Source organism: Diabrotica virgifera, chromosome 3 (assembly GCF_917563875.1).
Source record: "Diabrotica virgifera virgifera chromosome 3, PGI_DIABVI_V3a".
Classification (NCBI taxonomy): Eukaryota; Metazoa; Arthropoda; class Insecta; order Coleoptera; family Chrysomelidae; genus Diabrotica; species Diabrotica virgifera.
The window spans coordinates 36,306,583-36,318,220 of NC_065445.1; the positions used below are offsets into that span (position 1 = coordinate 36,306,583).

Consider the following 11,638-nt stretch of genomic DNA (forward strand, 5'->3'; position numbering starts at 1 on the left):
GTTATACATGACATGGTGTTAAAGCAGACACCACAACGTAATTCATCATTCAAAATCCTTTAATTTGATGGGTCACACATTGATTTCTGATTATCCGTTCCGAAGATACATGGTACATTGCCATAACGGCCTAAGGGATAACTTGGTTGAACTGTAAATGCTTATTTATTGTTATTGACGTTAAAACAAAGCCATTAGCATAGAAAAATCTCTTATCGCAGTTTGATCTCTAGCAAATCCTAATTCGCTCAATTTTGCACCAAGTGCCCCGTGCAATATATCATTAGAAAGGTCTTTTCATGTATATTAAGAAAATCACTGACCAAGTGTGTTACGGTCATTATTTATGGTTGAAAACAACAAAAAACTACAAATTCTCAATGTACTATATTGACACAAAATGTACTTATATGGTACAAAAAAAAAAGGCCTTATACAGAACATTGTGTTAAAACAGACATCACAACGTAATTCGTCATTCAAAATCCTTTAATTTGATGGGTCATACATTGATTTCTGATTATCCGTTCCAAAGATACAAATATTTGTACAAAATTATGAAAAATCGAATAATTTGAAATATTTACAAAAATATTTTAAGTTGTTTGTTAACATGCCGGGTGTGTGTATGGTTGATAAGAAAAGAGTGCAGACGTTATTTTTGTTAATATTAACCTCCAAAGATATGACAAGCCACAATGCTAAAAGTCCGGATGTAGTCGGATGAGAACATGTAACCGCAGTTGTTATTTGTGTAAATGTTATCACATATTTTTAAAACTATAAGGTCTTGTTTTTGCAAAACACATTCAAACATTTGATCACGTTCATGCTGTGTGAATTTCGCCTATAAATACTGAAACAGACGAGCATATACCGTAGTCGACATCTGACAGTTTCTACAGTATAGTTGCAGTGTTCAGTGGAAAATATTCAATTAAGGTAAGAGATTTTGCTGTTTGTTTTATCCCTAAAATAATAATAGCTGTTTATGACTCATTTCTACTGTACTTTTTCATCTTTTAATATTTCCTTGTTACATAAATAAATGAGGTAGGTTTTTACATTAAGATAATCATATTTTACTATTTAGTTCTAATACTTTCATGGTCTAGAATCCGCATATGGCCCGGAATCGGTATGCCGATATGTGGTCACTTTCATGCACCCGAATCGCCATGTGGCTCAGAATCGGTATGCCGACTCCCGGACACTTTCGTTTTCAAGAATAGTAACTTTTTTTTTTTTTTTATGATACATTTAGCGCGGTACTCCGTCTTCTTTTAGCACATTTTTCTTGTTATCTGCATTAGGATAATAGTATTTTACCGTTTAGTTCTTATTTTCTAATTTGAATTATAAATATGTTTTATTTCATGTTTTTTCAGGCATGTATGATGCAACACCCGTCCGTATATTTCTGAACAATTTTATGATTTATTTCAGTATCTTTTTATGCCGCATTCTACCGTACTTTTGTTTTTCAACAATATACAATGAAGCGTAGCTGTCATTTATATTTTATATACGACCAAGCGTAGCTGGTATTTATTTTTAACAGTGTGATAATAATCGTGTTGCATTTTCTATTTTATGTACGACCCAACTTATTTTTATTTTTAAAAATATATTGACACTCTTTGTAATGCATCGGGTTAGTAAATAAGAGACAATTCGTGTTGCATTTTCTATTTTATGTACGACCCAACTTATTTTTATTTTTAAAAATATATTGACACTCTTTGTAATGCATCGGGTTAGTAAATAAGAGACAATATGAGTCATTTTATTATTTCATTTAAATTTTTTTTTTTTATGCTAGTACATTATTACAGTTTTTAATTAAAAACTAAATGCCCTAGTCGATTTATTTTAACATTTTTATCCAGAGGTCCAACGACATAATGGTTAAACGATGATGTCTCGTAATCTATGCTTGTGCGCTGTTTAAATTGTCGGTCAGAGCGTTCATCACTCTTACGATGTTTTTTCTCAGTTTTCCGAACATTTTCACAGGGGCTTCGACGCATGTTTGAGTTATTTTTAAACAAAGGTTTTATGATCTTATTAAATTTATCCGGGAATGCTTGATGCCTCAAATATCCTAGGGAATCTCTATGAACACCTGTGACTTCTAATATTTTTTTTTTTTTTTTTTTATAGTTTAGGCTATCATTTGGTGTAAAGTCTTGAGGATACATATAAAATTATAACAGTATATAGCCCACAAGTAGCCTTGTACTTGCTATCGTTAATCAGTATATTCTTAGGAGCAAATTTGATTTCCATATCACCCATTAGCCATTTATCAGTTTTCCAAACATAGTGTGGACCATAAGCTCTATCAAGGTCTGGTGAATGATGCCAATATTTTTGAAGGTGTTCATCTTCTTCTTCATCCTTCTGGCGCATATTTCTCAAACGATTGTTTTGGTGTCCGCTGGTCTCTTCATGCTTCTCTGTCTGATGTGAAGTTTTCAGATAATTGTTTAGTTCTCCAAGAGGTTCAGTACTAGGTGTTAAAACTGTTTTGAGTTGTTGTTCACGTTGCATTATTATTTTGAGTGAATTATACTTTTTCTAATAACTTAGCAAGCTGCTTGACACGATGTTCACCGTTAATTTTCTTGTATCTGAATGCCGTTTCTCTAGTTAACACCTTTATCTATATCCGCTGACTCGCATCTGACATATAGCTAACATGCATCTGGCATACATCTGACTTGCATCTGACTAGCATCTGACTTGCATCTGACTTGGCGCTAACCGTTAAATTATCGCTGTATAACCTCAGACATAACGCTGAATCATAGTTTACTTCATGCAGTAATCACGTGACACAGAACGTCACAGTAACTAACAGAACGTGACAGTAACTAACAGAGCGTTACGTGAATGACGTAAATCACGTGACAGTACTCAACAGAACGTGACAGAACGTGACAGAACGTGACGTAAAATAACGTGACAGAACGTGTCAGCACCTAACAGAACGTGACAGAACGTGTCAGCACCTAACTCTCTCTATCTCTCTCTCTCTTTCTCTGCTATCACACTTTCTTTGCGCTCAACAACCTTTTTGCTACAAGCATCAATGACGTACTTCCTATTAACAAGTGATATATTGTTTGTAACAATATAACCTAATTCTTTAATTATTTGTTTTATAGCTAAGTAGGTCATTGTCAATAACTGAGTTGTATATAAAAAACAATTACTTCAAAAATTTATTTATTTTTTCCTAAGTATCTTTGCTACAGTAATAAAAATATTTTTTCGTATTTCCAGCAGACCTGCAGGAGCCTCTTTAAAATAGGCAGTCGTCGATTTGCTTTTCTGAAAATCATAATAAATATTCTACATTTTTATGTCTTCGCCGCTTTTACACATAACATTCCTTTTTTCATCGTAAATTCTATTTGATGAGGTAGATGATGTTTTGTAATTGCATCTGTTGGGTCGTATACTAGTTCGTATGTTCATTCCAGAAATGGGGCGTAATTCCATTTGAGTAGAACTTTGTACCTACTACCACCTCTGTCTTTATCCCATACTGGCTGGCAACTTCATGAAATATTAAACTAGCCGGTAAACACGCGCCTGCGTAGCTGGCTCGGATAAATTCTTGCTCGATACATGTCTTAATCAAGTTTAACTGAATGTACTGTTTCATACTGGAGCAACTGCTGTGCCTGCTTTGACGGTTATTCGAAGAATGAAAACTTATTGTGTTATCGAGTGTGTTAGTGATGAAAGTGGCGGGAGTTTTCTCGCCGAAATGTTATGCAAATCTAACTGAACAGTTTTCAATGTCGTGTTTATTCATCATATCTCGATATATGTATATCGGTTCTCTTCATACATTTTCCACATCTTTCGCTAAGTAGCTGACATCTATCATAATTATGTTGCCCATTTTTCAAATATTTTCGTAACTAGACCAGGAAGAATTATATGAAACCCACTTTCAATTCCTAACCATGAATCCTTCTTGTGATAGAATGATGAAGAATTAACTATGAATGAGTCGACTTATAATTTTATGTGCCTGCTCCAATCTAATCATCACAAAGTATCTTTTACTTTCTGGTAATATTTGTTCTAAGTTGGCCGTACTGCTTCTTTTTATGTTGGTAGTACTGATACTTCCTTGAAAAATTAACCAAGTTTAATAAATGTCTTAAATGCAGCATTTTTACATTGATTCTTATGAGAAACAAGCACAAATCTACACTTTGCAGGGGCCTTCTGAGCATAACATAATACCATTTAGTTTTCCGTCCGACTAGAAGTATATTTAATACCTTACATTACGGCATTTTCTTCATTCTGTTTCAGATATTCCTAGCGTTCAGACGTGTGCTCTGGTGAGTTTTATATCATTCAGAAGTGTGCTCTGTTGAGTGGCAAACTTTGAATATTTTTTGATTTTGTCGAAAACAATTTTTTTTTTTTGAAATTTTTAAAACATATTTAGTGTTTGGGTTCTAATTTTTTTGAATTCTAAGTTTTGAATATTTATTATTATGTTATCACTTAGTGTTGTTTGATTTGGTCAGTTTTTTTTTAATAACGAAAACATGAACAAATTCTTAGTCACTAAAGATACATTTAAGAAAATTCGTATTTCTCATCCTTTAATAACGAAAACATGAACAAATTCTTAGTCACTAAAGATACATTTAAGAAAATTCGTAAATTTGGCCTCCAGGGACGAACTCTGGAATTTAAAATCAGGGATGTGCCGCAGAGTGAGGAACCTGTGGGATGGGTAAAAAAGTCGAGGGGATTGTACTTAAGGGAACAGAAGGTTTGGAACCAACCGATCAGGTCGGTTTCACTTTTTGCTCGAAAGACTTTGCCAGAGGTCAGGGTTGGATGAGGTTCAAACCTGCCTCTGAAGTGACCGTTGATGATATATGGAATAAGATTAGTTCCATATATCAGAGTAATAGCACCGGCCTCAATACCGAGACATTTTGTTTGGGTATTACGACGGTAAAACTGCCCGCGGGAAAAGGTGGTCCGAGAGGAAGAGCTTATAACTCCTTTAACGAGGAGTGTTTGAAAAGGCGAGGAACTGTTGTTATTAAAAACAAGGATAATCTTTGTTTACCTCGTGCTCTTGTGGTTGCAAAAGCTCACGTAGATAAGGACCAAGAATGGAAGAAGGTACGTCAAGATATTGGAAAAATACAAGGACAAAGAGCCCATCAACTGATTGAAGCCGCTAATGTAACAATTCCTGTCGGAGGGGCCGGAATACCCGAACTACAACAGTTTCAGGGACACCTCACAGATTACAAAATTGTGGTGTATAGTTATGGTAGCAAGGGTCGTGACGTTATGTTCTGTGGTAACACTAATGGTCCAGCGTTAAATCTTTTGTATCATGAAGGACACTTTAACGTGATCACTTCTTTGACAGCTGCTTTTTGCTGTCGATATTATTGTGAGGAGTGCCACCAGCCGTTTAACAACAAAAACGACCACAGATGTGGTGGTACATGTTTTGCTTGTCGTCGTTCACCAGCTTGTTCCAAAGATTGCGTGAAAATACCCTGCGATCAATGTGGTCGAAACTTCTACGGTAAGGCATGTTTCAATGCTCATGTTGGTTCGGTATGCGATAAAATCAAAAGGTGTAAGACCTGTTACAAGATCTACACCAAAAGTCATGTCTGTGGTGAGGTCTTCTGTAAAACTTGTAAGAAAAATTGTCCGTCAGATCATCTTTGTTACATACAGCCCGATTCTGGTCTTCCTCCATCAAGCGATTTTCTATTTATATTTTATGATTTGGAAACTAGTCAGGAAAAGATATTGGCTGATGGTTCGCTTCTTCAAGAACCAAATCTCTGTGTATTTAATCAACGTTGTTACAAATGTCTCCCTGAGATGAAATTAGTTTTCTGTCAATCTTGTGGATTTCGCCAAAAGATTTTGAGGGGTCTTGACGTAATAAGTCTTTTTATGAATCATATTTTGCAAATTAGAAAAAAATTCAAGAATGTTGTCGTGTTAGCTCACAATGGAGGAGGCTTCGACCATCAATTTATTTTAAATTATATTTTAACAAAGACTGATTTAACCCCTGATCTCATTATGCGTGGTACGAAACTAGTGTCAATGGCTGTTGGTAACGTTCGTTTTCTCGATAGTCTTAATTACTTTCCAATGGCGTTGTCTGCTCTACCTAAAGCTTTTGGGTTGACAGAGTTGAAAAAGGGATATTTTCCACATTTGTTTAACAGAGAGGAAAATCAATCTTATGTTGGACCTATGCCTGATCTTAAATTTTACGATCCCGATAATTTAAAAGATGATGCACGTGACAAGCTGATCGCGTGGCACGCTGAAAGAGTAGATGAGGGATACGTTTTTGATTTTCAAAAGGAAATTGTTGAATATTGTATTAGTGATGTTGAGATTTTGACTAAGGCTTGTCTCACTTTCAGAAAACAGTTGATGGATACTTCAAATGTCTGTCCGTTTTTCGAGGCAACAACTGTTGCATCGACTTGCAACAAGGTATTCAGGCGTAATTTCTTACAACCAAACACAATAGGCCTTATTCCAAAAGGTGGCTATCGATTCAAAGATAATCAGTCGAAAATAGCTTTGCAGTGGTTATTGTGGGAAGAGAAGCAACGCTGTATTAAAATTCAGCATGCCGCCAGGGGACCTGAAGCTCTTATTGGAAATTGTAGAGTGGACGGTCTTTACGAAAAGACCGTCTTTGAATTTCAAGGTTGTTATTATCACGGTTGTCCTACTTGTTACCCTACAGATAGAACTGCACCCCTTCATGACGATCCTTCAGATTGTATGGAAAATCGTCATGATAAAACAATTGCTAAAGTTAAGCATCTCAGATCAATAGGATATGAGGTGGTTGAAATGTGGGAATGTCAATTCCGTAAAATGCTGACGGCCGAGATAAAGGCATATACCGAGGGGCATCCTCTTATGGCTAGTTTACCTTTGAATCCTAGAGATGCTTTATATGGTGGTCGTACAGGCAATACTGTAGAGTATTACAAGTGTAAAGATGGTGAAAAAATTAAATACGTTGATGTTTGTTCGCTTTATCCGTGGGTATGCAAGTACGGAAAGTTCCCAATCGGACATCCAAAGAAAATATATATTGGACAGGAATGCACTGCTGTAGACATTACTGAGTTATCTGGATTAATAAAGTGTAAAGTGCTTCCTCCTACAAACCTCTATCATCCTGTTCTTCCTACCAAGATGAACAGTAAATGTATGTTCGTTTTATGCCGAAAGTGTGGAGAGGACTTTGCGGAAGAAGAGTGTGAGCATTCGAATGATGAACGGGCTCTAACAGGTACTTGGGTGATTGAGGAGGTAGTGAAAGCTTTATCAAAGGGTTATAAAATACTTGAGACCTATGAGATATGGTCCTATGATACTTTACAGTTATCGAAATCTCAGAAAGGTCTTTTTTCCGATATGATGAACAAATTTATCAAAGTGAAACAACAAGCTTCAGGGTGGCCGCGAGGATGTGTATCGGATGAGGAAAAGAGCCGGTACATCGAGGAGTTTCTTCAGAGGGAGGATGTCAGGCTGGAGTTTTCCGACATAACGGAGAACCCTGGTCTGAGGTCGTTGGCTAAGCTTATGCTCAATTCTTTCTGGGGTAAGTTCGCTCAGCGAGAGAACCTCCCTAAAACATCCATAATAAACAAGCCTGGAGAATTTTTTGCTATGTTGATTAATCCATCCATTCAGGTTAATACGGTGATCCCTGTAAATGAGGACACACTGGTTGTTACGTGGGAGTATGTGAAGGAGGCGTACTCAATGTCGTCAGCAGTTAATGTTGTTCTGGCATCATACGTTACGGCTCTGGCTCGTCTCAAATTGTACTCTTATCTGGAGATTATTGGGTCTCGGGCAAAATATTACGACACAGATTCGTCTATTTACCTTTCCAAGGCTGGCTTACCTGATCTCCCAATAGGTGAGTGTATAGGTGACTTAACTGATGAGTTGGGTGGGGGGTATATTTCAGAGTTCGTTTCTGGAGGGCCTAAAAATTACGCATATAAATACACTTTGCCTAACGGTGAAGAAAAAATTTGTTGTAAGGTTAAAGGTATTTGTCTAAATTATGAGGCATCTAAATTAGTTAATTTCGATACCATTAAGAAGATGGTACTTATGAAGTCTGACCCTGTTTCTGTGGTGACTAAACAAATACAAAGGACACAGGATCATTGTGTTATCACAAAAACCCTTGAAAAAAAATATAGACCAAACTCAGCAAAAAGAAAATTTTTTGAAGATTTTACATCCGTACCTTATGGTTATAAAAAACTTAAAATTTAAACTATAGCCCAGACTCAGCTTTTTTATTTTTTTAACACTATACCTGTTTAACACTCACAATCAACATTTTTAATTAGTAAGTTATATATTAATAGATTACTTTTTGTTTTGTCAACAGTGGATGCTTTTTCCTCTGCGATACAACCGATCGTCTGTCACACTGAAAAGTGGGTTACTAAAAAGTTGTAGTGAGTTGTCGTTTGTCCTACATGATTAAACATCTTTAAAAGATGTTCAGTTAAGACCATTAAAAGATATCTGATATATAGCCCACTGGCAAAATTAATGAGCCGTTCTGGTTAACTCTAGAACCGTTGCTCGTGTAGCCGCTCATTATAAAAGATGGCAATCAGATCATAAAAAGATGTCTGCTGAACCATTTCCTGTATGTTTAAAAAAGATGTTCAGTTAAGGTCACTAAAAGATATTCGTTATAAAAATGTACTATAAATAATGTTAATAAAAAGATACCTGCTGAACCATTTCCGGTATTTTAAAATACAATAAACAGTTTTCGGCTATGAACCACTTTGTGATTTTGTAACATCATTACAGCTTTGCTCGTTACTTACTAGAAGGTGGGGCAACAATCGCTTGTTCTATGCTATCACAAATATATATATATATTGAATCACATTTGATTCCTCTGAGGAAATTTGGTGGTTGTAGGCCTCTAGGGGATGGTGTCCACGATAAAACACCAACGAGGTATGTGTTGTACCTCATGGGTGCCTTGGAAATCAACACGAGTAACCTTTGTTTCAGATTATCCTTGAAAAAAAAATCAGCACGAGCTATGTTAGCTTTAACGTGACGACCTTTACGACATGCTTTTTCTTTACGACAATACTGTTAGATATGTCTTTATACATTAACAAAAGTTTTTTTTCTACCTAGGTATACTCTAAGTGTATATAATTTTTTTCTCAATATATCTGATACATAATACCTTTAAATATGGTCCTCCTTTTGGAGTATAAAAAGGACGGTCGACTTTTAACCCGCACGGATGCACGCCTATGTACCTTTACGAAGGGAATTGTACATAAACCTATAAGCTGATCGTAATCCATATCTGCAAAGTATGTTGTCAGCTTGGGTTAGTATATACAGTGCATTCCGTATGTTTTATAAACATGATCAGGGGAAATTGTTGCCTGATGGCTATTAAAGAACCGTCTATGGCCCTCATATATTCTTATCACAGATCTTTAATATCAAACTGTAAAATTAATACTACCCACTTGCCGTAGATAAAATATTGTATGCAACTATTCAGTAAATTACATAAAAATAATACACATTTTTCTGAAAAGACTTGTACATGAGATGTTTGCTGGTTTGGTCACAGCGTAAGAATGGTATATGTTCATTGTAGGAATGTATGCTTGGAGGGAGATCGAGGATGTTTGTTGGTCATACTGTAAGAATGGTATATGTTCATTGTAGGAATGTATGATTGAAACGAAGATACGATATAGTGCCGTTTTGGCAATGTCTTATTCACGTCACGTCATTCACGTTACGTCATTCACGGTAAAATATCACGTTAAAGAGGTACACTGTTAGGATGGTTTAAAGATAAATAGTCTATACCATTAGGGAATAGAGTGTAGCAGAGACCATTAGAGGCCATTAGAAACCATCAGGTCACGTTATTTACGTCGCGTGATTCACGTGACGTTATGCACGTCACGTTCTGTTAGGCACTGTCACGTTCTGTTAGGCACTATACGGAAAAGAAGAAGAAGAATTGGCAATTAATGTTGAACGTTGACAGAAGAAGAATTGACAGTTGCCATCTGTGTCGCCACCGCTTTCATTTGATATCCCATACGTCAAAATCGGATCATTAGCAAAGAAGATATGTTGTAATGCCGTTTTGGCAATGTCAATTAGTTACGTGTTGCAGCCGACAGGTGGCATGATAAGATGAAGAACTGTGATAGGATGTTTGATGGTCATACTGTAAGAATGGTATACGTTCTTCTAGATGGCTTGGGCATAGTTACATGTTGCAGCCGACAGGTGGCATGATTAGAGAACTGTGATAGACGTGGAATCCCCATTAAGTTGACAGGTCAAAATATCTCCAATAGCAACAAATATATTACAGTTTTGGCAGTGTTGCCATGTTTCTCCTTTCCTTCAACGGCTGTTACGCTAAAATCAATAGCAACGAAGATCTAGTGTCGTTTTGGCATTGCTGACATCTTTGTTTTTATGTTAACATATTCAATATCCCCTCTTTTTCCCAACGAGACCATATTCACACGAATTGGACCAATAGACACGAAGATATGATATAGTGCCGTTTTTGTCATTGCTGACATCTTTGTTTATATGGTAACATGCCTTCCTCTTTCCAACAATATATGATCAGTCAGGTCGGAGACATGCTCTAATGCTCTTTTGCTAATGTCTTTGTGATTGCTCCTCTTTCGTTTAATGTCTTACATGTAATAAACGAACCAATAACAGCGCAGATGGCAGATAGGTGCTTCATGGATAAGTGTCTTATTTGGCTTTCTGACTACACCCTGTATATTTTGCGATAAACGAAATAAAGAGGAGGCCATCTTGGAAGGCGAGGGTTTGTGACGTAGGTGGGCCTGGCTGTGTTCCCATTGGTCGGTGCCTGATCATTGGTCGGTGATTGGGGCTAAGTTCTCATTGGTTGCTGGACTTTGATCTCATTGGTCTATGGGCGATGCTGTGGGTGGGCGAGGCTTCCTTCTCATTGGTCGGTGGGCGGGGCTAATTACTCATTGGCCCGGCGGGCGTGGCTTTGTGGTGGGCGTGGCTTTGTGGTGGGCGTGGCTTTGTGGTGGGCTTGGCTTTGTGGTGGGCGTGGCGTGGGGGCGTGGCAGATAAAAATTTTCCCACGCTGTCAAAATTTTCCCACGCCCAACCGGCCCACACTCTACTATCATCAAAGTCAAAATATCCAAAAGACCTTGTCGAGATGATCATTGAAAGATGCCAAGACCTTGACTATGAACGAACGGAAAAAGTAAGGTCTATGCTGATAGAGTATCAAGATGTTTTTGCTATTGATAAGAAGGATAAGGGCAAAACAAGCATAGTAACGCATAAAATAAATACCGGAGACGCTCAGCCAATCAGACAACGGCCTAGACGACTTCCATTTGCGAAAAGAGATGAAGCCGAAGAGATTATCAAGGATATAGACAAACAAGGGGTAATTGAACCATCGAACAGTCCATGGACATCACCAGTAGTTCTGGAAACGAAGAAAGATGGTTCAACGCGTTTTTGTATC

At 37.0% G+C, this 11,638-nt stretch overlaps 1 long non-coding RNA gene across 1 annotated transcript; it reads left to right on the forward strand.

Moving 5' to 3' along the window:
* Window positions 1-632: 632 nt before the first annotated feature.
* On the forward strand, window positions 633-9,055 carry LOC126881828 (uncharacterized). The gene is made up of 3 exons (XR_007697018.1): window positions 633-942; window positions 4,339-4,367; window positions 8,474-9,055. It is a non-coding gene; the product is annotated as an uncharacterized LOC126881828 (long non-coding RNA).
* The last annotated feature ends 2,583 nt before the right edge of the window (window positions 9,056-11,638 follow it).